A 26,623-nucleotide genomic window follows, 5' to 3' on the forward strand; every position below is an offset into this window, starting at 1 on the left:
ATGTCTCAGTATAAAAACAGATGTCATAGATATTTTCTCTCTCTATGACTCCTTGTAATGAATCCAAATTTGGTGAACTTAGTTCGACAGAAATTGACCTAGCCTTAGTACCAGGGGTCCTCAAATTTTTTAAACAGGGGGCCAGTTCACTGTCCTTCAGACTGTTGGAGGGCCAGATTATAGTAAAAACAAAAATTATGAACAAATTTCTATGCACACTGCATATATCTTATTTAGAAGTGAAGAAACAAAATGGGAATAAATACAATATGTGGCCCACGGGCCGTAGTTTGAAGATTCCTGCTACACAAACCCAAATAAAATTAGACTTCTAGTTCTTGAACTTTCGGCTTTGTACTCTTTTAACTTAAATGACTTTTGTTTTGAAAATTGCTTTACTTTTACATTCCTATAGAAAAATTACATTCTTTTGATTTTACCTAATTTTAATTGTGGCACCATATTTTACTATATTGCTAATATTAGTGTTTCATGCATACATTGTACTCACACCGTAACTACCACCAAAGTATCAGTATCCCTCAATCTTCTATTATTGACACATAGTCCTCTTCCAACCACCTTTCCATCGTTTCTCCCTTGGTAAGCTCAGTTCTAGAGGCCACTTTTCAGGTTCTGTTGCTATTGGGTATTTATGCCTTACCTTCATGCTATCTCTCTGGCCCCATGTTTCTACTCTTTTTTGATGTTTAATAGTCACTGGTCGAGACAATATCTCATTATTGTTTTGATTTGCTTTTGTTTCATAAGTGAGGAGGAGCACTTGTTCATATACCTATTGACCCTCTGTATGCCTTCTAGAAAGCAATTTTTTCTCTTATTTTCTTTTTGAATGAGATTATTAATTTTTTATTTTTACAAGTGCATTGATATCATAGGCAGTAATTTATCTGATGAGGGATGAGCAAATATTTTCTTCCAAGTTGTAGGATTTCTCTTTATTCTTATTTCTTGATTTGATATAGTGCCATTTGCTTATATTTGCTTGCCAATGATACTGGTTTGTCCTTGACTCAACTGTAGATTCTCTGTTTGCTTGACAAATACGTAAGTCTATATTGCACTTAACAACTCATATACACTTGCCATTGTTGATGTGCAACTCTGCTGTGGGCTCCTTTTTTAAAAAAAATTGTTTTATTTAAGCATTGTGGTTAAAAGTTGTTCATTGTTGGATTTAAGTCATACAATGTATAACATTCTTTACCAGGACACCCTTCTTGTCTCTTTTCCCTCCTACCTGCACCCCTCTATCCCTGCCTTGCTCTCTGGCAGTCAAATTGCTTCTCTTTCTCTCTTTTGCCTTTTTGACACTGTTTTTTGTACTATTGTTAATTAAGGGGTGCTTGCCTATTAGTTTTCTCCACTTTCAGTACCAAGTTCTTGTCCAGAGCGACTGGTTCCTATCATCATTGTCCTGGTAGACTCTTCTCTAGCTACACTTACAGCTCTTTGTGGCAACCTTTCTACCCTGGGAGTAGAGTTGGACTTCCTGACTTTGTCTCTTTTGTTACTGGGTATTATTACCATACTAAGTCTTGCTTCTCTTATATCCTGCAAATGAGTGAGATTATTCTATGTTTATCCATTTTCATTTGGCTCATTTCCCATGTCCATCTGTGTATAAGCAAATTTCATGACATAATTTTTCTAATGGCTACATAGTGTTTCACTGTGTAGATTTACCACAGTTTCTTTTATCCCAGGTATTAAAATAGTGTTGCACTGAACATAGAATGCAGAGGACTGTGTGTGTGTGTGTGTGTGTGTATGTGTGTGTGTGTGTTCCTGAGTATATCCCTAGGAGTGCTATAGCTGAGTCATATGCAAGCTCAATTTCTAGCTTTTAGAGGAATGTCCATATTGTTTTCCAAAAAGATTGGATCAGTTTACTTTCCCACCAGCAGTGAATGAGAGTCCCTTTCTCTCTGCATCCATGCCAGCACTGATAGTTCTTAGTTTTTTGTTGATGTTGTTGTTGTTTTGGGATGTGTGTTAGTCTCTGTAAGATGATATCTAATTGTTGTTTTGATTTGTATTTCCATGATGATTAGTGATGTAGAGAATTTTTTCATGTACTTTTTGGTCAACTGTATTTCTTCTTTTAGGAATTGTCTGTTCATCTTTTCTTCCCATTTTTTGATGGGTTAGATTTTTTTTCTTATAGAATTTAATAAGAGCCTTACATATCTTAGATATAAGCCTCTTATTCGATGGGTACTGGGTGAATAGTCTCTCCCATTCTGTGGGTAGCTTTTATATTCTAGTCACTATTTCCTTTGAGGTATAGAAGCTTCTGAGTTAATCTAGTCCTATTTGTTTTATCTTTGCTTCCATTTGCTTGGTCAGTGGTATTTCATCCTGGAAAATGCCTTTAGCTTCAGTGTCATGGAGTGTTCTGCATATGTTTTCCTCTATGTACCTTATTGTTTTAGGTTTGATATCAAGGTCTTTACTCCATTTGTATCTGACTTTTGTTCATGAAGCCTTTAGATTACCCTTTCAAGTCTTTTCAGGTATTCCAGATAATCTTGGTACAACTTTGGAAGGTTGTAGAAATGCAAAAATGTATTTATATACAGATTCTCTTGTTTTGTGTCATAGATATTCTCAAAGTAGTTTCTTATTACCCTTTAAATCTCTGTAGTGTGTAGTGACCTCTCCCTTTTCATTTCTAATTCTGCTTTTTAAATTTTTCTCTCTTGAGTGTGACTCTTGTGAGTCTTGCAATGGTTTATCAATCTTGTTTGTTTTTCAAAGAACTATTTCTTGCTTTTATTGATCTTTTGGATTTTGGGGCAGTGTCCAGTTCATTGATTTCTGCTCTAAGTTTTTTTTTCTGTATGCTTATTTTCAGCTCATTTTATTGGTCATTTTACAATTTTCTTGCTGTGCCATTAGGTATTAATGTAGGCCTTTTCTTCCTTTCTGACACATGATTATTGAGCTATATATTTCCCTCTTAAAACGGCTTTTTCTGTGTCCCACAGATTGTGATAAGTAGTGTTTTTATTCTCATTTGTTTTCAGAAATCTTTCAAGATCCTCTTTGATTTCATCTTTGAACCACTATTCTACAGCAGTGAACTGTTTTATTTCGGATTTTAAACTTATTTCTCATGTATGCTTGTAATTCACTTTTATTTTCAGTGCTTTGTGGTCTGAGAACATAGCAGAAACAATTTCTATCTTCTTGATTTTTTAGAGTTATGTTTTATAGCCCAGCATGTGGTCTATCTTGGAGTATGACCCATGTGCATTTGAGAAGTGTATCTAGTTTTCTGGAGATGAAGAGCCCTATCGATGTCTATTAATCCATTCTCTTCTATTTATTCCTTCAGAGCCCGCACATCTGATGGCAAGGTGGTGTTGAAGTCTCCCACTATTACTGTGTTGATACTGATGTCATTCTTCAAGTTTATCAGCATTCTTTTAAGTATTTTGCTGGCCCATTCTTTAGTGTATATATATATATATATGTTAGATATATGATTTCTTCTTGGTACACATACCTTGATCAGTTAAAAAATGTCCATTTCTGTCTCTTAAAACATTTTAAAGTCATCTATTAGTAAGGCCACCCTAGTCTTTTTTAAGAAAATTGTTTACTTGAATGATTGTTCTCTAGCCTTGGACTGCTCCAACTGTCTTCTCACCAAGTTTCTTGTCTCTAGCTAGGCATTTGGTGCTCTCTTTCAGAGTTTATTGAAATTTCCTACCAAAATATACTAAAATAGTGGCTCTCTATTCTTACTGCCCATAAGAATCATTTAAAGAGCCTTGAAAATTGTTGGTACTAAAGCCCTCTTCATACTAGCTTGGTCTAAATCAACTAGGGAAGATCTTGGGTCTTATTGATTACTTTTATATTTTTTGGTTTTGGGGCCATATCTGGCAATACTCAGGGTTTATTTTTGGATTTATTTTCAGGGCTCACTTCTGGTGGCTTTTGGAAGCTATGTTGGTGTGCCTGGGATCTAACTTGATCAGCCTAATGATAGGCATGTGCCTGCCCTCTCTACTGTGCTATTTCTCTGGCCCAAGGTTCTTGTTGATTATTAGAAGCACCACAGGTGATCCTTATAAGCTTGCAGTATTGAGAATCATGAGCTAAAGGAAGGCAGCCATGAACTACTCTGCTAAGGATGCTGCACACATTCAGACTTTTCAGACTTGACTTGTGTCTTATGAAATATTTTTGTGGGTTTTTTGGTTGCTAAATTACTAAAAGTATTCAGAGCATACCCAATATTCTAAATTACCAGTGATTAAATTTCTACTTAATGAAAATACACCAGGCTTTTTCTGGGCCTCCCTTGGCCATAAGACCCCTTGTTCTGGGTCATGTTTACCTCACTATGTAGGCCACACCTGTTTACCTGCACCATCCACAAAACTGTCCATGACCAAATATTTAGAGTTTGTTTGCTGTCACTTCCCAAAGTAACAGAGATATCTTTCTAGATGGTTCCTGGTCTTCTCTATATTTAGAATGTTTGCTTTTTCTTTATTGCCCAGCACACTGATTCTCAAGGGCACTATTGATGCCTGGATGGTACAGAGATAGTTTTAGGGCTTTACAAACAACCATTTTACATGTATAGTTTTGAATGTGCCTCCACAGTAGTTTTAAAGATTGAATTAAAATGTTCAGGGTTAATAAAAGAGTGATAGTCAGACCAATAAGTGACCTCTGTCTTATCTAATAATAACTGTGATTACTGAATATTGGATTTGTTACTAGGAACCCCACCTTCCTCAAAAGATTCATGAAATGGGTATTTTCAGCTAATCTTAAATATGAAGAATGTACTAAGTTATTCAATACCATGTCCATGATAAGATTTGAGTTGGAGCTGAACCCGTTTCCCTGATATGGGTCACAATACCATCCCCAACATGGATGGGACCTCATGGTCACTGTGGGTGACAGGGTGACTGTGAGGCTAGCAGGTGGTCAAAGGCCATTCTGTTCTTTCACAGCACACTGCAGATGGTGCCCAGGAGCCCCTGGCTGCAAATCCAGGGGCACAGGGAAACAATAGCTGCTGTTGTTTCTGGATTCCAATGTGCTTGTTTATGGTCCTCAGGGAGAAATGCCAGTTCCTGTGGGAAAAGGGAGTGAGATATTCAGATTGGTGGATAGGCAGAGTGCTGTATATTGGAGTGGGTTGGGGAACAGATGGGAGGCTGCAGCCATGTGACAATGTAGCCTTTGACCTCTCCAGAACATAGCAGGTGCTTTCTTAGCTCTGCACCTTTGCACATGCTTTTGCTAGCTTTGTTTTTTTTTTTTTTTTTTTTTGTCTTTTTAGCACAGTTTTAAGTCTTTCTCTAATCTATGATATACAAAGGTGGCAGGGCCTGGGGCAAGATGGTCAGGTGGGATTGCCTCTTTAAGAAGTTCACCTGCCAGTTGGTGGGGCAAGAGGCAGACAGAAAACACTGTGGAAACAAATGTGTGGAAAAGCAAATTTCAGATTTCTGACTGGCTAAATTCTAAGAAGAAAATGAACCATTTTCTTTCTGGACAAAAAGGAGCCCAGAACACTTCCTAGTTTTATTCTACTCAGAACATAACTTAGAGATACCTTCTCTGGGAAGCCTTCCTGGCCCAGCAGTCCAGTAAGCTGGACTCAATTGTGACTCGCTTCTCTTCTTGCATCACACCTCCTACATATCTACCCATTTGTCTCTAACAATGCTCCTGGAGGCCAAGGATCACCTCTTTTCCCTTGCTGTTCAATTGCAGGCATAGTCAGTGCATAGGTATATGAACATGTTTGATGCTTTTCCGGGTGAAAGAGCAAACCTATCTTCAGTACATTTTTTGCCTTCTGAACTGCATGGTCCTGTCATAGCTTTTCTGATGACTGCTGTTTAGTTTAGTTTATTTTAATGGAGATGTTAATGAATAACAAAGATTTGCACTGCGGCATATGGCTACTTTAAGCAAAAGATATCATTTTAATAATATAATAAATAGCATATAATTTATCAGGCTAATTGTGTATTTTGAAGGCATACTTTATGGGCTAAATCAATTTCTCTTTATACTGAAGAGGGGTAGGAAAAAATCCCTGTTTATCTGACTCAAGGCAGTGCATGGAAAAAATGAGCAGAATATCATGACTGCTTCCCCCAAAGAAGCTGTCATGTATGCTGGAATCATCTTGGGGTCCCCTGAGCATCCTGAAAAGTGGATAGATTACAAAGTAGGAGAGAGAGAAAGTGAGGAAGAGCCACCAGCTAAAACTGCAGAATGAAATAACCCTTAGTATTTGTGCCTTTTGGAACAAAGCATGTTACCATTCACCCAAGAGGTGAGTCTCCTCAGAATGGTGCTGTTTGGAGAAGCTCTAGCTCCTGGGTATTGTTGCTAAGCAGTTGCTTACAACTGGACAATTTAAATTCACCTGGGAGAGGGGCTGACTAAAAATACAGCAAAGGAGAAAGAATTAAGCTGAGAACATGTGCATGATGGAAATCCGGAGATAGAGGTGTGGCCGAGTCACCAAACAAGTAACCAACAGCCTGAAGCAAGCAGCCATGCAGAGGAGTTGTCTGGGCAGGCTGACCCCTAAGAGAGTGCCATTAGCCCTAGCTAATGTCTAGTGCTGTGAAGGGGACTTTCTATGTCAACACTCCTCATCCCCAGAGAAAAGAACACATAAATGTTCACAATGCTGCAAGACTGGGATGTCCAGAGAACAGATAGCAAAGATCCTGGAGAATGGAAGTGAGGCTCTATAAGCATGAACTTAACTCTGGGTGAAACTCACTCTCACTCTGAACCTCCTATTGGGAGCAGCACAGAGGATTCATGGAGAAAGTTTGAGAAAACGTCAGACCTGGAAGGGGCATCACAATAAGTAGATAGAAGAAAGGGGAGAGAAGGAAGGTATCCTATCGAGTTTCTTCCCTGGTCTTTTTGGTGAACCCTATATTCTATCTCCTATTAGTTCTGTCTTCCAGTGCCTCTCTATGTCGTTCAGGGCTTCCACACCTACAAAGGTGTGTTGGAGCGTGAAGAATTCCATTTTTCTGAGCAGGCCCATTATAGCCTTTTCTGATTTTATGCACTTTGTAGAATTAAGAAGAGATTAGATTGAAAAATAGATCTACAGATATTATGGGGAACCTGAAAGACTTTACTGTAAACTTTAAAGTTAAAAATGTCCAACACTGGGCCAGAGAGATAGTGAAGTGGTAAGGCATTTGCCTTAGGACGCTGAAGGACAGTGGATTGAATCCTGGCATCCCATATGGTCCCCTGAGCCTGCCAGGAGCGATTTCTGAGCGTAGAGCCAGGAGTAAACCCTGAGTGCTGCCAGGTGTGACCCAAAAACAAACAAACAAACAAAAAGTCCAAAACTGACTGGGCATCCAGGTTGGTATGTGCCAAGAAATGGTTGACTTGTTCAGACCCTGTGTGGCTCCATCTTGATGCATCACTGAGATGGCTCAGGCCATACGGCCAGTGAACATCTTATCTCTGTTCACTTTCACAGTTGAAGGCATCGCTGTGGTGAAACTTTTCTTTTTCAAGTGAGTATAGAAAAATGATAGGGGGGCTGGAATAATATAGCACAGTGGGTAGGGCGTTTTTGCCTTGCATGCAGCCTACCCGGTTCAGTCTTCAGAATCCCATATGGTTCCCTGAGCCTGCCAGGAATGATTTCTGAGCGCAGAGCCAAGAGTAATCACTGAGCACTTCCAGGTGTGGCCCACAAACAAATAAACAAAAAAGAGATATGAATCAGATGCTCTGATGAGTGTCTGCTTTAGTCTGTTGCTTATTCCCAGGTACCATGGAAAGTTTCCAGTGCTCCCATAAACACAACTGGAGATCCACAGGATATGCTCCAGCCATTAGCATGGTCTCCAAAGCTTTTTCTAAACTAACCCTGGATCTTCTCTCTTCCTGCCACTCTTTTCCCTGCCCTTCAGTTTGTGTGAAACACTCTGCCTGCATGAACTCCTCCCACACATCTGAGGCTGCACCCTCTGTCCAGTCCCCATGCTCAGTGGATCCTCCTACTTAGGCACTTCTGGCTCTTTTCTACTAATTAGTTCTACTAATTCTTTTTCAGACATTAGTAACTCACGGAATCCTCTCTGAACCCGTCAAGAGCCAACTGCTCTTGAGGCTCGGGGTCATAACTGAGCGCAAATCCCAGAGAGATTTCTCAATGTGCCCCACTCCCGCGGCCCCCATTCTGCTGAGCTGGGCATTGCAGAGGAAAGGCCTCATCTCCTTCTTAGACTTGCTTTGTGAGTCAATGGTGACAGCAGTATTCTTTAGGTTCCCACAGAAAATAGACTCACACTGAGTCATCAAACTCCAGAACCCTGGCACCCTTTCCACAGGGAGCATCCAAGCCTGCGTGGGTCTACCTGAGGAACAATCACTGCGTTTCCTACTTTCCTTTGGGAAACACAAGCCCTTGGCACAGGTGAAAAGTAATGTCTTCAGTACCTACAGTGTGAGTTCAGGGAGCTGAACAGAAGCACTATGGAAAGAGATTGTTCTAAGACTCTCCTGGACAAGCAGCTTTGAGAGGCAGCAATGAGCAATGAAGTGTGTGCTGCAAGAGCTGAATACAGGCGCATCCTCTCTCTCCTTGGACAGGAGCTGGTCCAAATCTGAGTCACAGCACATGGCACAGGAAAACAGAACATGGCTGTGGAAAGCAGAAACCCCCCTGAGCACTTGGAGGGGAGTCAGTAACTCAGAGGGATTTCACACTGGTTGTGGGAAACTGGTGCTGTGGGCCAAATTGCCTAGAAGGTAATAATCTCAGCACCTTCTAAATTGGTGGTATCTGGAGTGGTTTTTAACAATGCCTTCAGGATGTGCTTTCACCTACCTGATGTCTTGATAAGAAGGATCTGGGTCAGAGATTTGAGGACACAGGGAGGAGACAAGCCAGGGACAACCCAGGGCTGATGCCTGGATGTCAGACTTCTTGTCTTCAGAAGAGGGAGAAAAATTTATCTCTGGGGTGCATGTGCGTTTTCTGGTCTGCAATGCTCTGTGCTGACTATACTCATCCTCTACACTTATAGAGACAGTGTGACTTCAAGCTGTCAAGTCCTTGGGGATCTGATAGACTCTGAGTGTTCCTGTTTTTGGTTCCTGTTTCTAGGTGCTAGGCCTTGAATGTCACTGTTCCTTTTTTTTTTTTTTTTTTTTTTTTGGTTTTTGGGCCACACCCGGCTGTGCTCAGGGGTTACTCCTGGCTTTCTGCTCAGAAATAGCTCCTGGCAGGCACGGGGGACCATATGGGATGCCGGGATTTGAACCAACCACCTTACATCCTGGATCAGCTGCTTGCAAGGCAAACGCCGCTGTGCTATCTCTCCAGCCCCAAATGTCACTGTTCTTAAGGATTTTCTGAGTCATAGACTTGACTGTCCCTTATCTGAGAATTTGCATATGTTTCCCCCAAGAAGGTTGCCTATTCTCTTAGTACAAAAGTGCCTCACTTGGTTTTCACTGCACTTTAATAATTGGAACCTATTATTTTATTTCTCTGCTTCCCAATACTAAACCCTGAAGTCTTCCATCTAAGAATGATGGCCTTTTATTTCAAGTGCCTTGTGCAAAGACAGTAACCAGAAATAAATATTCATGGGGATAGTGGATTGAAAAGGGACTCTCTCCTAGGTGTTGGTTATCTGGACACTGGCCCTTCTGTCAGAGTCTATTCTTAAGTCTACCTGGCTCAAGGCTCTCAGTTCCCACTCCTGATCTTCTTCTACCTGCTTGGTCACTAGCAGCACTATAAACAAGAGGAAGTCTATAAGGAAATCGCCTAGTGGGAGAAGCAAGATGATTGGTGCCTATTCTTTGGAGCAATATAATTGGTTGTTTGAACAGCCATTTCTGATTGGCTCCTCAAGCAATAAGGATTATTAACAATAAACTAATAATCTAGTTTATTGGATTGGCAGAATGGCAGAATGGGTGGCTGTCTCTTAACTTGCTCTGATCCCTGCCTATGGCAGCTTAAAGGTACAAAAGATGCTCTGAGCTTAAGCTAATAAAATAACTCTTTCTGAGACCTGCAGGGCAGGGAAGCATTGGCTGTGGGTCAGTAGAGGTCTAACACAATCTCTTTCTGATGGGTAAGCAAAACAACTATTGATATGCCTGGTCTATAGTCTTGACACTTTTAACTTAATGCAGAAAATCAAACTACCTGTGATTCAATTCTAGGCATTTCCCTGGCTTCTCTTTTTCTTTGGTTTTCCTCCTGGGGTTCAACCTGTATTTTTCTTTTCCTGCAAGTTGAAAATGTAGGTTACAGGCTAAGCTATCAAATCAGGAAGAACTGGCAGTCACAATGAGTGGCTTTCCCACCCTTTGCGTTCTAAACTGTTCCTTTCTGATCCAGCAACTCCTGGCATATTTGGGAGTCTGCGGTGATAATCATTATTATTGTTTATATATGATTGCTGCTAACAGTTTACACATTGTAATAATTCCTTTTATGGTTTTGATCCTGCATGAATAGATTGATTTGATTTGTCCCCAGAGCCCTTATGCAGTTTACATTTTTTTTTTTCTCTTCACAGTCTGAAGATAAGGAAAACTTTGGCTGGAAGGATAAATGAGATGGCCAAGATTATTGTGAGGTTTGGACAAAAACCTACTTTAGGGTTTACAGACCCATCAAGGGAGTAGAAAGGGTCACTTCTATGGGGAGGATTCATTTGTGGGGAAAAGGTTATAATTTCGGAACTGTAAATCAACACCCAGCTCTTCTTTTCTAGCCTGATGCCAAACCAATGTCCTCTGAGTTCCATCTGAGAGAGACTTGTCTGATTTCTGAGGGAGATCCTCCCAGACAGGCCATGGTTAGGTGCCTACCTCCATATGTGGTAGGTGAGGTCAGTTGCGGTGGCAGAAACCATTTTCCTACTCCATCCACTGCTCGCATCTCTTTGATTCAGTCTCCTCAGAGAAGCAAAGCAGCGGATGGCAGGGACATTGTGCTGTCATTTCCCACAGGGACCTTTCTTGTATTCATTATGACTTTCTTCCCTTTCTATTTGAGAAGGTGTCCCTGGAGGAAGAGTTTTTAGGCCCTTTTTTGTTTTGTACAAATGAACTGACATCACTGAATGTCACGTCCCAGATTTTTCCCTCTAGTCTTTTCTGCATCTTTTCTCATTCAAGGTAACTTTACTATTTGAACCTTAGAAAAATAGCAGCAACTTGAAAAATATAGCTGCCCAGGCTTGAGAGGTAGGGCATGTAACATGTATATGATCAACCCAGGTTCCATCGCCAGCACTCCATGTGGCTTCTGAGCACTTCCAGGAATGATTCCTGAGTGCAGAGCCCTAGAAAGTTCTGAGCACTGCCAGATGTGCCTCCCTACACACATCTGAAAAATGTCTTAATACCAGGTCCTGGGTAGATTTTGGAAAGCAGCCACCTTCCCTCCTTTTCTTCAGCCATGATATGCTGGGCAAGTACAAAGGAAAGGAGCATCTTCCACGACCTCCCTGAGCACTGCAAGGGTTATTTAAGGGAGGCTGTTCAATAAAATTCACAGGAAGTGTTGCACACTGTGCCTGCAGTCTAGCCAAGTGTTGCTATTATTATTAAGAAGACTCTTCTTCCTGAACTCCCTGAGATGATCTCTCTTCAGTAGGGTTCAACTTGTCCATCTCAACACATAAGGAACTTTTATTATTGAAGGACACAGTGCAAGTTGCCCTCAATAGGGTCAGGGTATGATCTGGCTTTGTCTTTCAGAGTCCAGTAATAGTTCTTATAAACAAGCTAAAATTGCCCCTTCCTCCAGTAATAGGCTAAAACTGACTTGAGATTTCTTTCGGAGACCAAACCTAAGATTTTCCTAGCTACAAAATCAGGGTGGCCAATGAAAGACCATATATTAATTAATTTCCTTGAATTGCTATGACAATGACCAAAAACTAGGTGGCCTAAGTCAGCAGAAATGTATTCTTCCTTAGTTCTGAGTTGAAAATTTTGAAGAGAACGTGCTGGAAGGACTGTTACCTCTGAGGTCTCCAGCAGGGGCTTTTCTCTCACTTCTGCCAGCTCTCATCATTCTTTGGCTCATGGCAACATCACTTGAGCCTGTTTCCATATCAAATAGACCTTGAAGCCAGAGGGCCCCAGGACACACCCAAGGTTTGCTCCCAGATTTGCTGCTGCAACAGAAAGAAAGGGGCCTGACTGGTGACAGCATCTCCCTAGCCTTTACTCACTTTGGGCCTGGCTGGTCCAGGTTGTTTGAGCAGACACACATGCCCCCTTCTCACTGCATCCCATATCTCTCTAGTTCATTGAGTGCAGCCAGAGCCTGGCTAAGAAATCTGACTGGGGTCAGTCCTCAAGGCCAGCCCAAGTCCTTCCAGCCTGAGTAGGCAGCTAGCAGAAGCAGACAGAACCTATCTGCTCATCCTCCTCTCCTGCCACACCCCACTACTTGTTCCCCCATAGTGTCACCAGCAAAGGTTGTCATAGTATGGACAGCCTCCAAATCCCATTGTCTGGAGGACAGAGTGGCTATTGCAGAGTGACAGGGTGACAGTGACAGCTGAGCAGAAGAGGAAAGGGAGGGGGGAGTGAAAGAGAGAGAGAGATAAAGTATGTGCGTATAAGTGAGAGAGAGAGGGAGAATGAGAGAGAGAGAAAGAAAGAGAGAGAGACTGCAAAAGGGTCGAGACTGGAAGGAGAATTCTACCCCCTGATTTCCTTTCTGCCATCAGCAGCTGTTCCTGGAACCCAGGCTGAAAGCTGAAGAGCCAAGTATCCCTATCCTGGTCCCCTGAGGCAGGGAGAGACTCACCGGGCAGTGTGCCTTGTCTTTACTCAGTTATTTATTGTTCTTCTCATCTGCTTCAAAAGGAGACAACCATTGGTTTTTACCCCCCCCCCCCATTTAAATGTTCTTTAATTAACCTATTAGTTTTAATTATATCCTTATAGTCATTTATTTGCTGATCAAAAAAGTACCCCAGGAACACCCTGAATTTAAAGAAAGGGTCCCCTACCAACTCAGTCCTCTTTCCCCTTCCTCCTGTGAAGTGTTTAAATCACTTGTCATCACAGAGGGAATAATAATAATAAAAAGAGTGACATTCGATCAGAGAGCAGGGGAGTGGTGGAGAGAAACAAAGCCCAGAGCAGTCAGCCCTGAATGAAGGCTCCTCCATATTCATCATGTTCATTAGAGAGCTAGTTGCCTGGCTTCAGGACTTCAGGGATGAGGTCCAGGCAGGACCCCAGGGTGCCAAACAGCCTGGACAGGGAGACCTGAGCCCCAGATTAACTCTCCGTGCAGCCCCAGGGTCGGGAACAGACATGCATTCTTATTTATTCTGTGAGGAAACAAGGTGTTCTCATAAGTTGTAGTTGCCACAAATATTATTAGCACATGATATTGATGATCATTTACTAAGAGATGTGACAAAGACAAGCTGCTATTATTATATACAATTTCTCTGCAAAACCTGCAGACAATGTTTTCTCCCTGGTGGAGGAAAACCTGTCAGAATATAAGGGTAAGGGTCTGTGTACAAATAGCACATACGGTTTAGCACATACAGACATTAATTTTAGTCAGCACATGCTGGATGTTGTGCTAAGAATGTGCATATCTTGTCTCACTTAACCCTCACCAAAACTCTTGGGAAGGAAACACTATTATCCTCCCATTTTTTTGAAGGGTTGATGGAGGAAATTGCTGAGAGCATCAATTTCAGTGAGTGGAGCCAGAGTCCAGAGTGTCGAACTCCAAATTACCTGCTTTCTATAAGTCTGTCTTTTGGCTTCTAAAATTAAGCTCAGGATAAAGTACTTACTTAGTTTGCCAACAATGGTTCTTTTGGTCATGGGACATTTGCATTGTCTGTTACTGAAAAGGCAGACAGGTCAGAGTCTGACCTGCAGGGGCCTCTTGTTTTAATCAGGGGTCTCAAACTCAATTTACCTGGGGGCCGCAGGAGGCAAAGTCGGGGTGATCCTTGAGTGCAAAGTCAGTAGTAAGCTTTGAACATTGGGGGGTGTGACCCAAACAACTAAAACAAAACAAAACAAAAAAGATTCCTCTAAGGCAGGGCCACAAAATGTTGTAAGGAGGGCCGCAAACGGCCCGAGGGCCGCGAGTTTGAGACCCCTGTCTAAATCCTTTTCTTCTAATCTTTGCCTCACTTCCCCTTAGCTGCCCCAAGGAAGCTACTCCCTGAGCCACCCCAGCCACCCAGCAATTGCCTTCTAGCAATAATACTGTTGTATTATTAATTATATAGTCCTAGTGTTGTGGATGGTGATGAGGCCTTTCTCTGCTCCATCTGCAGCCCCTTCAGCCAGCGAGTTTGTAGGTGCAGGGTGATGGTGAAGAAATGATCCACAGGCAGTCAGTTGAAGTTTCAGAAGATATCCAGCTTTATTATAAGGCCTTAATCGCCATGTTTATATTTCTCACATGGCCTCCAAGCTTAGCTTTATTACGCAGCCTCCATCAGCTGCCCTGCAAGCACCTTTTCTGCGTCTGATCTCTCTGGTCTCCCCTCTCTTTCCCTTCCCACAGACAACCCCTTAATTACCAATCACAGACCCCTCCCAGCTGTGAGTGGGACTCACCATCCAGGTGAGATTAGGCAGAAAGTTAGGGGAAGGACGACAGGTGATGAGGAGAGAGGAGTGAGGTCTGTGGGAGGGAAAGAAGGAGCCTCTCTGTGGTGAGGGGTTCTCCAGGGAAGGTGTGGATCCTGAAGACATATGGGGCTTACCTGTAGCCTCCACCCCTATTGATGTCAGAAGGGACCCAATAGCAGAAGGGAACTGCAGTGGCACAGTCAAGGAGAAGGTACGGAATAGAGAAGAGGGAGGCTCCCAAGACATTTCTGCCACTCTGTTCTGTCCTCTCTGGCAATTCATAGTCCACACACAAGAAGTGGCCATCAGCCAAGGCAAGAGGCTGGTGCTGAAGCAAAGAACCAGTAAGATATGAGCAGACTGTGGGGGCAATTGTTTGGACCAGGGTGTCAAGCTGAGAATAAGACTTGCTGCGTTCAAATAAACGTTTTGTATTTCACATATTTGAGCCCCAAAGCAGTGGCTTGAGTGAAATCACACTGTGAATCCTCAAAGAAAATCGACTGATCCACACTGCCCTTGTCCAGAATTCTGAGTCTCTTGTGGTGGCAGCATCTCTGTAAGCCTTGAAAGCCAGACACACTTGCCCTGCAAGTTCCAGAGAAAGTCCTGGGTTTCCTGCCTTGAACTGCAAAGCTCCATGACAGGGTTGTGCTTGGGTGATCTGTGCCCTCCCTGGGACATCTAGGAGCACCCTTGGACCTGAATACTCCTGGTATTTCTCGGGCACTGGACTGCAGCTCTGACTGGCTGGGAATTTCACACCTGCGGATAAATGATAGATTTTGTTGCAGCTCTATAAGGCCAATGTAGGGAGTTTAAAAATAATAATAATTAAATGGATAATTTGACAGTTGTGCTTTTCTCCCATGTCTGTTCACTGAAGATACATAAAACCTAATGAGTCGCACTTTGCTCTGGACTCAACCATCTGCCACTTGAATCTTGGTTCCAGATGGTGGTCTCCATTTCCAACCTTTTCTGAGGAGCACCCTCCAGAAAAATCAGCATCTCTCCTTGGACTGGACCTGTCAGTAGCCTTTATTTTTTATTTCAATCCATCATTTAAAAACAACCCACAAATCTAGGGACCAAGTTTAGTATGGGAGTGCTTAATTTATTTGAGCATGGTTGGAATTTACACCAACTAACTAGATAACTGAAAGCTATCCTTCCAAGAGCCCAAATCGTTTCCTTATAAAATTAATCATTTTTAGTAGACACTTTCCAAAAGCACATTACACACTCTCCTTCCTCCTTAAACAGCAGCCACTGATCATCATTTTGCCGAGCTGTAATCTGAGTCTGCACCTGCTCTTCCATTGCTTTACTCCTTTTGCAGCGGCTGAAAGTTTTGGCTGCACTGCCTGTCAGAGTATCCATCACTGTCCCCACTCAGAGGAATTTTCTCCTGTGTGCTTCCATGGGTTTGGGGGAACTGTCTACTTCATTTCCTCAGCAGTGGAGAAAGCAGTGAGGCTCTCAACAGTGTCCAGAGAGGCCGTTGCTGAGCTTAGTCCTGAAAGAATTTAGTGAGGGCTGTTTGGGTAAAGTTGGGGGCTTTCTGGCTTATTCAATTGGATGTTTCTATGGAAACTACTTTTCTGTAAAGAGAGTCACCACACATCCCCAGCCCTGGTTATTTTTGCTGTGTTTGCTGGGTAGCAAGATGTCATAGAAGAGATGGTACAGAGGAAGAGTCGGGTTTACTGAATATTTATTTCATGACAGATGCACTGCCAGGAGCCTTCATGTATACATGATTCACTGACTGTAACTCAGAGGTAGATGCTGTCATTCTTTTGATACTGGGGTAAAATGAAGCTTAAAAACTTTAATTAGTAAGTCACAAAATTAAGAGTCTCTCTCACTGTTCAGTCAATTGTCTTTTATATGTGTGTTATCCTGTCAAATAAAAACGAATTCTTTCTTTCAATGACATCTTAAGTGAAACTCCAGTAAGAGAAAACTGGGGAAACTCCTGTGGCCAAGACTCTTCTAGGCCTCAGGGCTCCATGGAACCCAGGTTGAATTCCATGATAATTGAGTTCTCCTACTGACTTCAGCACATGCCAAGATAATGCCACCTGCACTAGAAACTTTCAAATGGGGCCTAAAGAAATACTCTCTATTCATGCTCAAGAGCTAGATGGGAGAGATAGACTATTTCCAAGGACATCTGTAAATGAGATATTCATCTCAATTCAAGTTCTCTGCCTCACTCAGCTTAAACTCTTCCTTTGCCATTGGTTACATGGGATTCTCTGAGGCCAGAGACCTGACCAGAATGTTCCCTGCTTGTTGTCCTGTTGGTGTATCTAGAACAAGTAGAATCCAGACTGCTTCTTCAGAATCCTTCTAGTGATTTCCCTCTTCCCCTTCTTTTTGGTACACATAATGGAATTTAAAAACTTAAAAAAATTAATATAAAAATTTTCTTGTCTATCCACACCAAGACTTACAGGATGTTGCAGGCCTTACAGGGAAGTCCCAGGAAGCACAAAGAACAGGTTCCAACATAGAATTGATTATGGCTGTAATTTTGCTCATAAAAAGAGACATTTAAGACTTGGACTAAGCATTTTGGCTTTCAGAGTTCTTGGGACCATATTTTAATTCTGCCTCTGTTGTTTCTAGGTATGGAGTCCTAGTTAAACACTCTTAAGCCGGATAGTTTTGAGCTACAAAATAGAGATAAAACCTCTCTCTTGGAGTCACCATAAGTATTAAATAAAATGGTGCCTCTAAGTGTTTGGCAGTGTGTGATGCATAATAATGGATCTGTAGCTGTCACTCTTGTTGTTATTGTTTTCAACAATCTCTACATAAACATGTAGGAAATCCAAGGGGTGAGAGGAAGCTGAAGTGTACACAAAGCAGAAAGCTCCTTTGGGCTTGGTCATAGTATCTAAATGGGCTTAATGATGGTAACTCTGATGTCTGAATTTCAGTAGGAGACGCCCAACTGAAGTTGTGCTTCAGCTTACTGAGCTTATGAACTAGGGACCCAGAAGCCTAGTCTGAGGGTCTCAGCATAGAACTCAGCTTAGAACTTGGCCAGATGAACCACTGCCGAAGAGAGTATGGATGGAGAGGAGAAAGGTCCAGCAAAGGAGCCAAGAAGACTGAGAAAAAGCAGTAATAGTGCTTAGGAAGCTTAGATAAGGACACAGTCAGTGTGGAGAGCCAGATGCTTGAGTTATGTGGAGCCAGCAGGGATGTTATATAGACTGAGATGCGAGCTGGTTGGGACACTGACACGGGTCTTATTGTGGGGAGAAAGACACTGAAGCCTGTTCTGGTGACTTGGGGAAGAAACAGGAGAGAGACTTGCTGTTGTCACTGCAGGCAACACCTTTGCAATGCACTGCTGAGCTTTAGGACTAGATGTGAGATCTGTGGTTGAAGGAGGTAAGACTCAGCTGGTGACAAAGTCCCTGGGGTGTGTGTGTCACTGTCCTATTCTCTGCACAGGTGGCAGATTTTAGCTATAGGGGAGAAGGGAAGGAGCCTCCCTCCCCCACAGCTTTTCTCCCAATTGAGAAGGGGCAGGCAATCTCTAGAGCAGCAAAATGTGCCTTTCTACCCTTCATGCTGTGTCATCCACAGCTGGACGTCAGTTTGGAGACTGTCCCCGCCCCTGGGACACTTGCCTACTCTGGAGAGCTTGAGGCCACTCCCCGTCTGGCCTTAGTGCCAAGTGCCCTGGGCCAGGTGGCCTGGGATGAATCAGATCGTTAATTAGCACTCTCTTTCTCTCTCCCGCCTAAAAGGAGCCAGAGACAGAGAAACTGTTCCCAAGAGGGAGGGGAGGAGGCAGAGAGAAGGGAGGTGGGGAAGTCAACAGGGGTTACATCAGAAAAACAACATCATCCAAACATCCTCACATCTCTAATAGATGATCTTCCTGTAGCAGGAGTGGCAGGGGTAGTGGGGGGGGCCTGGGGGACCCCTGAGGTTAAAACACCTGTGTTGGCGCCTCATTAGCTGCACTGGGGATGCTGGATGTCCCCTGCCTCTTTGCCTGGGCGGCTTACCCTCCTTGTGTCTGTTTCTGCTCTTTCCTATAACACAGCCTTGGATATTGATGGCCAGTGGTAGTACCCAACTATGTCCCAAGTAAATGGGGTGTCTGCACTGTGAGAGCCCCATCATGATCAGTCTGGCACTAATGTAGGAGAGGAAACACCCAAAGGTTTTACCAGAATGGGATGAGGATAGCGGAGTGAATTCTGGAGTTAGAATTGAGCCCTAAGTGCACAACCCTGGATCAATGATCTCATTCATCTCATGGCCTCCGCATTGTGAGCATTTGGGCTGTATCCTACCTCCAATATTCAGCCTCCTTCCAGCCACCTTATATCTGGATTCTCAATGAAGCCAAGCTTCTTGTTTTCTATATTCTTTCCACTCTAACTTTCAAGAACTTCAAATTCCTGTTGATTTCAAATCTTTGTGGGCAGTGATAGAAACAGGAGGTGGGCAGAGGAGCAAAATAATTATTCATTTGAAAGATGGGGAAGGAAGTCTTAAGTCTGTAATTAAATCTGACTGCCCACAATGAGTACACCGTGCCAGCGCTTGATTTTAATGCCATTCTCTAATAAAAAGAACCAGGGAGCCTTAGAGAAATGGTGGATTCTAGGACTGGGACAGGGAAAATGAAAGTCTAAAGCCAGAAAATAGAAGTGCTTCCCTACTCTCACAAACTCTCACATCCCATGGGGATATTTAATAGGAACACAAGAGCCAATTGCAAGAGTTTTCAGCAGCCAGGTGTGAAGAACTGGAGCAAGAAAATAGAAACCATCATTTGTATCATAATCCAAAGTCTAACATAATAACATAAATATTCATGAGTCAGTACTGACAGTAATAAATGGGGAGCAGAGAAAAGAAACTTGTGTGAGGGTCTTTAGACTCCAGCCCTGGTAAACATGAGTGCCAGCCATGAGAAAGAATGAGATGTTAGTTGTGTGGACCAGAAGATGAGGTGCAGAATGGCTTCCTTCACCTCTATCAGCCTCCGCCTCCAAACTCAGTACTGGGCAAAGATGAGAAAAATATAAGGTGAATCCTACTGGACAGACATTCTATAAGATTTCCAAGCCAGGCAGAGCAAATGCCAGGCAAGTCTGAACAACTGTCATCACTAAGAAGAACCTAAGAAGAAATAATATGAGGCCAAAGCAATAGCACAGTGGTAGGGCATTTGCCTTGCCTATGGCCAACCCTGGACAGACACCGGTTCGATTCCCGGCATCCCATATGCGCCTCCACCAGCCTGACAGGAGCAACTTTTGAGTGCAGAGCCAGAAGTAACCCCTGAGTGCTGCCAGGTGTGACCCAAAAACAAACAAACAAACAAACAAACAAAAAAAGAAGACATCACAATTAAATATGTTGTGGGATCCAGAGTGAGGTCCTGGAATTGAAGAAGGACATAGCCAAAAAATAAAGGCTTTTTGAATAAAAAATGGGCTTTCATACAGCTTGGCAATATTGACTCATGACTAATAATGCATGTCTCACATGATGCAAAAATATTGGTAAGGGAAAGGTGCTAGTGTGTGAGAAATTCCTTGTAGCATCTTCATACTTTTTCTGTGAATCTAAATCTTTTCTAATAAATAAAGTTTATTAGGGCTGAAGAAAATTATACTGGGTTTAAATCACTTGCATTGCACACAGCCTACCCCAGTCCAATTTCTGGCACTATCCTTGGCACCACATAGAGTCTGCTAAGGCCTAACAGGAGTAATCTCTGAGCACCAGAGCCAGGAATAAACCTTTAGCATCGCTGTATCTGCCACCCTTGTCTCAAAATAAATTTTATATTTTTAAACCCTGATCAGACTAGGGATTAACAGCATCAGAGCAACTTGTCTCGCATATACAAGATCATAGGTTTGGCATTATTAAGAAAAAGAAAGAAAAAAAATCATGCTTAAACTATGTAAATTATTTGATCCAGCTTAAGTAGAGCTTCTTGATTGTTTTAAAACTTTGAGTCTAAGGATGGTCACTGCTAATTTTGGAGCAAGTTGTAGCATGGAAACCATTCTGGTCATGGAGATGAAGAGCTTTCCCTCTTGAATGAAATGAGAAATCTTCAGTAGCACAGAGTCCTTTGTCCATCGGTCCCTCCTTCTTACCCCTCCTGCCTGGCATTTCTGACTTGTGGCCCGGAGGTGTTACAGCCACATTAGGAGCATGAAGCAACCAGCACAAGATGGAAGTGGGACATTGGCACTGGTGAAGGGAGGTGTTCTTTACAAGACTAAAACCCAACTATAATCATGTTTGTAATCAGGGTGTTTAAATAAAGATATTAATTTAAAAAAGGTGGAAGTGGAGAAGAAAGAGCTATCCCGAGCCCCCAGTGGCATTGTTGGATGGTTGTTTAAGCCCTAAACTGCCCATCTTGACACATTTTCCTGAATGAGTTAAACAAACTCTTCTTTCTCTCTTAAATTGAAACCTATAGTAGTAGTTGGGACTTTTGTTGCTTGCAACCAAACGTAATACAACTAATACAAGAACCCTGTGTTAGGCAGAGGAGGCACTAACAGCTAAGACATCTCTCCTGTATGCAGCCAGGAAATGAAGAAGCTGCTTCTAATCAGCTTTACTATGCAAAGACATTGTTTTGAAGTTGTGCTGAAGTGGACAAGACAGGAGGACACGGGCCTTCTCCAAAGTAGTGCAATAGATTAGAGCAAATGTCCCAAGAGGACTGGAAATGGACATGCCCAGAAATGCTACAATGTCTGTGTCTCTCAGATCCAATAAATTAGGAGCAAAACATTTCTCCCCATGACCCATGAAAGTACTTGCTTTGACATTTACCTCATTCTCTGCACTGCTCACCACACTGTCCTGCCATGCTTTCTGGGACACATGACCTCTTTTCCATTCCCAGTCTCTGAAAACTGTTCCCTTCTGAGGACTTGCCCCTACTCTAAGAGTTTCCCCCAGATACCTCCTCCTTGCTCTCTAGATTTGGGTTTTAATCACCCATTCCTTACCACTCAAGCTGATGTTGGTTCCCATGTACCCCTAACGCCCCTCGCTTACTATAGTTCAATGACTTTTGAACTTTTTACATTAACTTGTGTATTTGTGTTTGTGTGTATGTGTTTGTGGGGGGGGGGCACACCCAACAGAACTCAGGGCTTACTCTTGACTCTGTGATTAGAGATATGTCTTGATGGTGCTCAGAATGACCAGATATGGTGTCACAGATCAAATCCTGGCAAGCTACATGCCAGGCAAGCACTCAACATGCTATATTATTGCTTAAGCACCTTTATTTGCTTCTTAAACTATCTTGCCCAGGAGAATTAATTTAAGAAAGCAGGGATGCTGCTTTCTAGTTTGCAGCATCTCTGCAGTGTCTGGAACAGTTCTTGGTCCATAGTAGTGCTCGGTTAATCAAAATGTTAGGTGAACTGTTATGGATGGGAATATCTGATATTCTTCCCCCCCTTTACTTACCTTGCACCTGTCTGCAGTCCCGCTTTTCAAAAAGAGAATCCAATCTTGATGGATGAGGAAATATTAATTGCTTTCATCCACCCAATGCCTCCTTAGCAACTTCTCCTGTTCCCTTCTACTCAGTGATCATATCGGAAGTGAAGGTGACTTTTGAACACCTTTTTTGTTGTTGTTTTGTTTTGGGGTCATACCCGGTAGGGCTCAGTGGTTACTCCTGGCTCTGCATTCAGAAGTTGCTCCTGGCAGGCATGGTGGACCATATAGGGTGCCAGGATTCGAACCACCTTCTTTCCTGAATTGGCTGCGTGCAAGGCAAATGCCCTACAGCTGTGCTATCTCTCTGGCCCCCTGAACACCTTGATATGCCTTAGAAAAATGCTATTTACAAAGAGTTCTTAGGCAGAAAGACCAGAATGATTTGGTATATAAGTAGACGCATTTCAGAATGAAGACGAGGGCAGTCACATGGGCCTAGCAGCATGAAATTTGTGCAAATCGAGAGCCAATTCATGTCAATCCGTGGTGAAGTCCACAGAGGCCCACAGCCTCCATCTCCAGCTGACAAGGGCCCTTCCTCACTCAGCAGATGAGCGCCAGCCTGGCAGGTGCATGCTGGGAATCTGATCTGCATTCAGCTTAGGCAGCATCGGGGCCTCATTAGTTTTAATGAATTAGCACTTTGGAAAAGGAGGGGATGATGTTACAGCTAGTGAGTGCGTATCAGCTGCCATCATTTATGCCCAAGTGAAGAGCCATCCTCTGCCTCCATGTTCCTTCCTGCTCCCATGTGTGGAAGCCTGAATCTCCTCTAACTGCTGAAAAGCCTCTACTTTTCCTGTGCACATTCACCAAGCCGTTTATAGACCAATATCATAGCCATGCTTAAATCAGTGGAGAAGAAATCACTCCAGCTGGAGTGAGATCCAAAGTGAGAAGTCCCAGCCCCCTAGTTCCCTGTATCTTTCTGCCACATGAAATCATGCTTAGTAGGCTGGACGATTATTGCTCTTTAGATAGGAGTGACTTAGCCATCCTTGCCAGTATTTTAGGGGAAAGCAAACAAACAAATGAAAAAAACCTCTATTGGCAGAATTGCCTCAAGTGCAAGAAATGAAAAATTGGTATAAGTGAAATAGTTGGTTATCTGTACACTCACATCTCTTTTCAGATCAGTAGTTCCCCTGTAGTTGTAAAGTTATCACAGCCTTGTAAGAGCAATTGTACTAAAGGAGGCTGAGTGGGTCAGGCTAAAGCAGACCCATAACAGACAGGAAGGAATAAAGAAAATGAAAATTGTTGTGGACAGGTTGGCAGTGGTGCAACACTATTCATGACCAAGGCAGGGAGCTCAGGGGGAAAGTCCTGAGGTGCTCTGATCTTGCCTGAGGGGACTGCTCTTCCTTGTTTCCTGGAGCTAGCACCTCTACAGTGTTTTTGGTAGAAACAGCTTGGGTAGAGTCCAGCTGTAGACTCTGAATGAAACCGGATCTGGTAGCTGTGTATAATCAGAGCTCCAAAAATGCAGAGAGGGCAGACCCAGATCTCTGGCTTGAGTAGCAGATTGGTTATTCCTCATTCTTTGGAGTTCCTGGGAGGTTGACTGCCTGGCCCAGTGCCTGATTCAAGTCCTGGTTCTGCAGCTTATTAGCCAGCTGAATGTGAAAAAGTTCTATTTTCTGCCACAGATTTCGTCAGCAAGAAAGCCTGAGTAAGAATAGTGACTACCTCTAAGGTTCTCAAGAAGGGTGAAGGAAAGATCACATGTTAAGTGATTAGAGCTGTGCCTGTCACTTACCCCCTGTTATCAGTATTATCACGGGATTATAATATCATTGTTATTATAGCTACCATTTCCTTGGTCTGAAGCTTCAGATGGAACATTTATTACTTCTGTGTATATTGTGCTGTGCCACTGACACATTCTTCCAACCATGGCATTGTGGGAGATGGGGAGATGTGGGAGATGGGGCTGGAAACATTATGAATAGATTGTGAAAAAAATGAGTTGGAATAGAAACAAACTGTTAAATAACCTGGTAAAACTGATCATCTGCCTCTTACCAATGTTTAAATTAAACTCAACACCAATTCTAGATTCAATATGGAAGAAGATTAACAACTATAGAGACCTAATTATGAGTCAGGCACCATGCTGGGCTATTTTACATATGACATTGGCTGTAGTTCTCACATTAATTGCTCTCTTATAGATGAATTCACTGAAGGTCAGAGGTGTCAAGATCACAATGCATGCAAAATGTATGTGGGATATGAGTATGGCTAACATTTAGGTTCTCTAATTAAATTGGGTGTAATGAATCTGGTAATGTGATTATAGAATCCAAAAGGTAAATGTGGATTAGGCTCCTGGATTTCCTTCAGAATATCTCTAAAAATTCTGGTTTTAGTAAATTCCCTTTGTCCTAAGCACAGAAATAACAAACAAATTTTAAAGGAAAGCCAATAAGAAATTATAGGCTCAAGAATAAGATAAGGGAGCCCAAGTAATAGCACAGTGGAGAAGGCATTTGCCTTGCATGTGACCAATTAGATATGTTCCCCAGCATCCTGACAGGAGTAATTTCTGAGTGCAGAGTCAGGAGTAACCCCTAACAGCCAGGTGAGGCCAAAACAAAACAAAACAAACCAGAATAAGATAAATATTTCTTGGATCAAGGGTAGCTCAGTCATAGAGCCTTGTATGTATGAGACCCTGGGTTTTATCTCCAGCACCTTACACACACACACACACACACACACACACACACACACACACATCCTCACACACATGCAAAAACATTTATGTGGTTTATAAACAGAAGAAAACACAAGCAGCTTCCTGATTCCAGAGCAGAAAATAGTGAGAGGAAGGAAAATAACATCAAGCTCACTGTTTGAAGTGACAAATGTTGAATACCCCCTTTATGTAAAGAGACTAAGAAAACAGTCATTTGCTAGCTGCCTGCAAACTGATTGCTGTGATTCTCAAATCTGAGTGTGCCTTAGAAACACCACGAGGACTTGTTAAAGCAGGTTTCAGAGCTTCTACTCCACCTCAAGTATCAGATTGGGTAGGGCCTGGGTAAGGATTTGCATTTCTGACTAGTTTCCAGAGAAGATGCTACTACTGTTCCAGAGACACATTTAAGAGCCTTGCTTTTTAATAGGAAGCTGTGGGATATGGAAGTGGAAGAAGTAAGATAGCCTTGTGAGCAGATGCTGTTAAGACTTCAGGAATAATTGGGGCCGGAGTGATAGCACAGTGGGTAGGGCCTTTGCCCTGCATAAGGCTAACCCTGATTCAAGCATCCCATCTTGTTCTCTGAGTCTGCCAGAAGTAATTTTTGAGTGCAGAGCCAGGAGTATTCCCTGAGTGCTTCCAGGTGTAGCCCTAAAACAACAACAACAATAGACTTTATGAATGGATCTTCAATACCCTTACTTAATCATTCCAGATTTAGTGGAGACAATCACTAAATTACTAAATAGGTAAGGAAAAAAGAAGATATAAAACAAAATGGAAAACAAATGTCTCATTCTAAAGACCTCTGCAAATCAAATTTCCAAAAACCATGAACAATCATGGTACTTAAAAGTAAAAGAAAAGGAAAGAGGGGAAGTTGGATGGGGAGGGAAAGGGAGAAAGAGGGTTATCTACCATCGTTGCAGGGTGTGGTCATGGGGTCAGAAGGGAAACTAGGAAATTGATGATGGAAAATAAACACTGGTGAAGGGATGGGTATTGGAACATTGTATGACTGAAATTCAACCACCAACTTTTTAATTCTGTATCATATTGTGATTCGATAAATTAAAATAAAATAAAATGCAGGAAGAAATTTAACAGTAAAAATGTCCCCAAATAATAAAATATGAAGTAATTCTAAGTGAAACAGATATTGACTTCTCTGATATTTTGAAAAGAAGTCTGTTTGGAGTAATATCAGACAATAAGATTTGCAAAAATGAACAAAATTATTTAAAAACGTACAAGAATTTCCCTGTAAAATAGAGCTATCAGAAGTCTTGTAAAATGAAAATTGGAGATAATAGTAAGAAGCAATATGTGAAAGAGAAATAGCTGAATTTTTCCAGAAGTGAAGAAATTATGAATTTCCCAGTTAAAAAATCATCTTGGGCCAGGTGGATAGGGCATTTGCCTTGAACATAGTCAACCTGACTTCATTTCCATACTACATACATGTGTATATATCCCAAAGCACTGCTGGGAGTGATCCCTGAGCAGAGCCAAAAATAGCTCTGAGCACTGCCAAGTATGACTCAAATACCAACTCCCCCCAAAAATTATTGGAAGTACTGAACAACATAAAAATATTTAGTCGCTTAGATTTGTGGTTAAGCCACAAAATGTGAAGAAATATATCTGGAAATGGCAGGACAGTGGTAGAAAAAATAGAGTACATTTAACTATTATATTTAAAAATACTCTTGTATTAGGGAT

This window comes from Suncus etruscus, chromosome 8 (genome assembly GCF_024139225.1).
Source record: "Suncus etruscus isolate mSunEtr1 chromosome 8, mSunEtr1.pri.cur, whole genome shotgun sequence".
NCBI lineage: Eukaryota > Metazoa > Chordata > Mammalia > Eulipotyphla > Soricidae > Suncus > Suncus etruscus.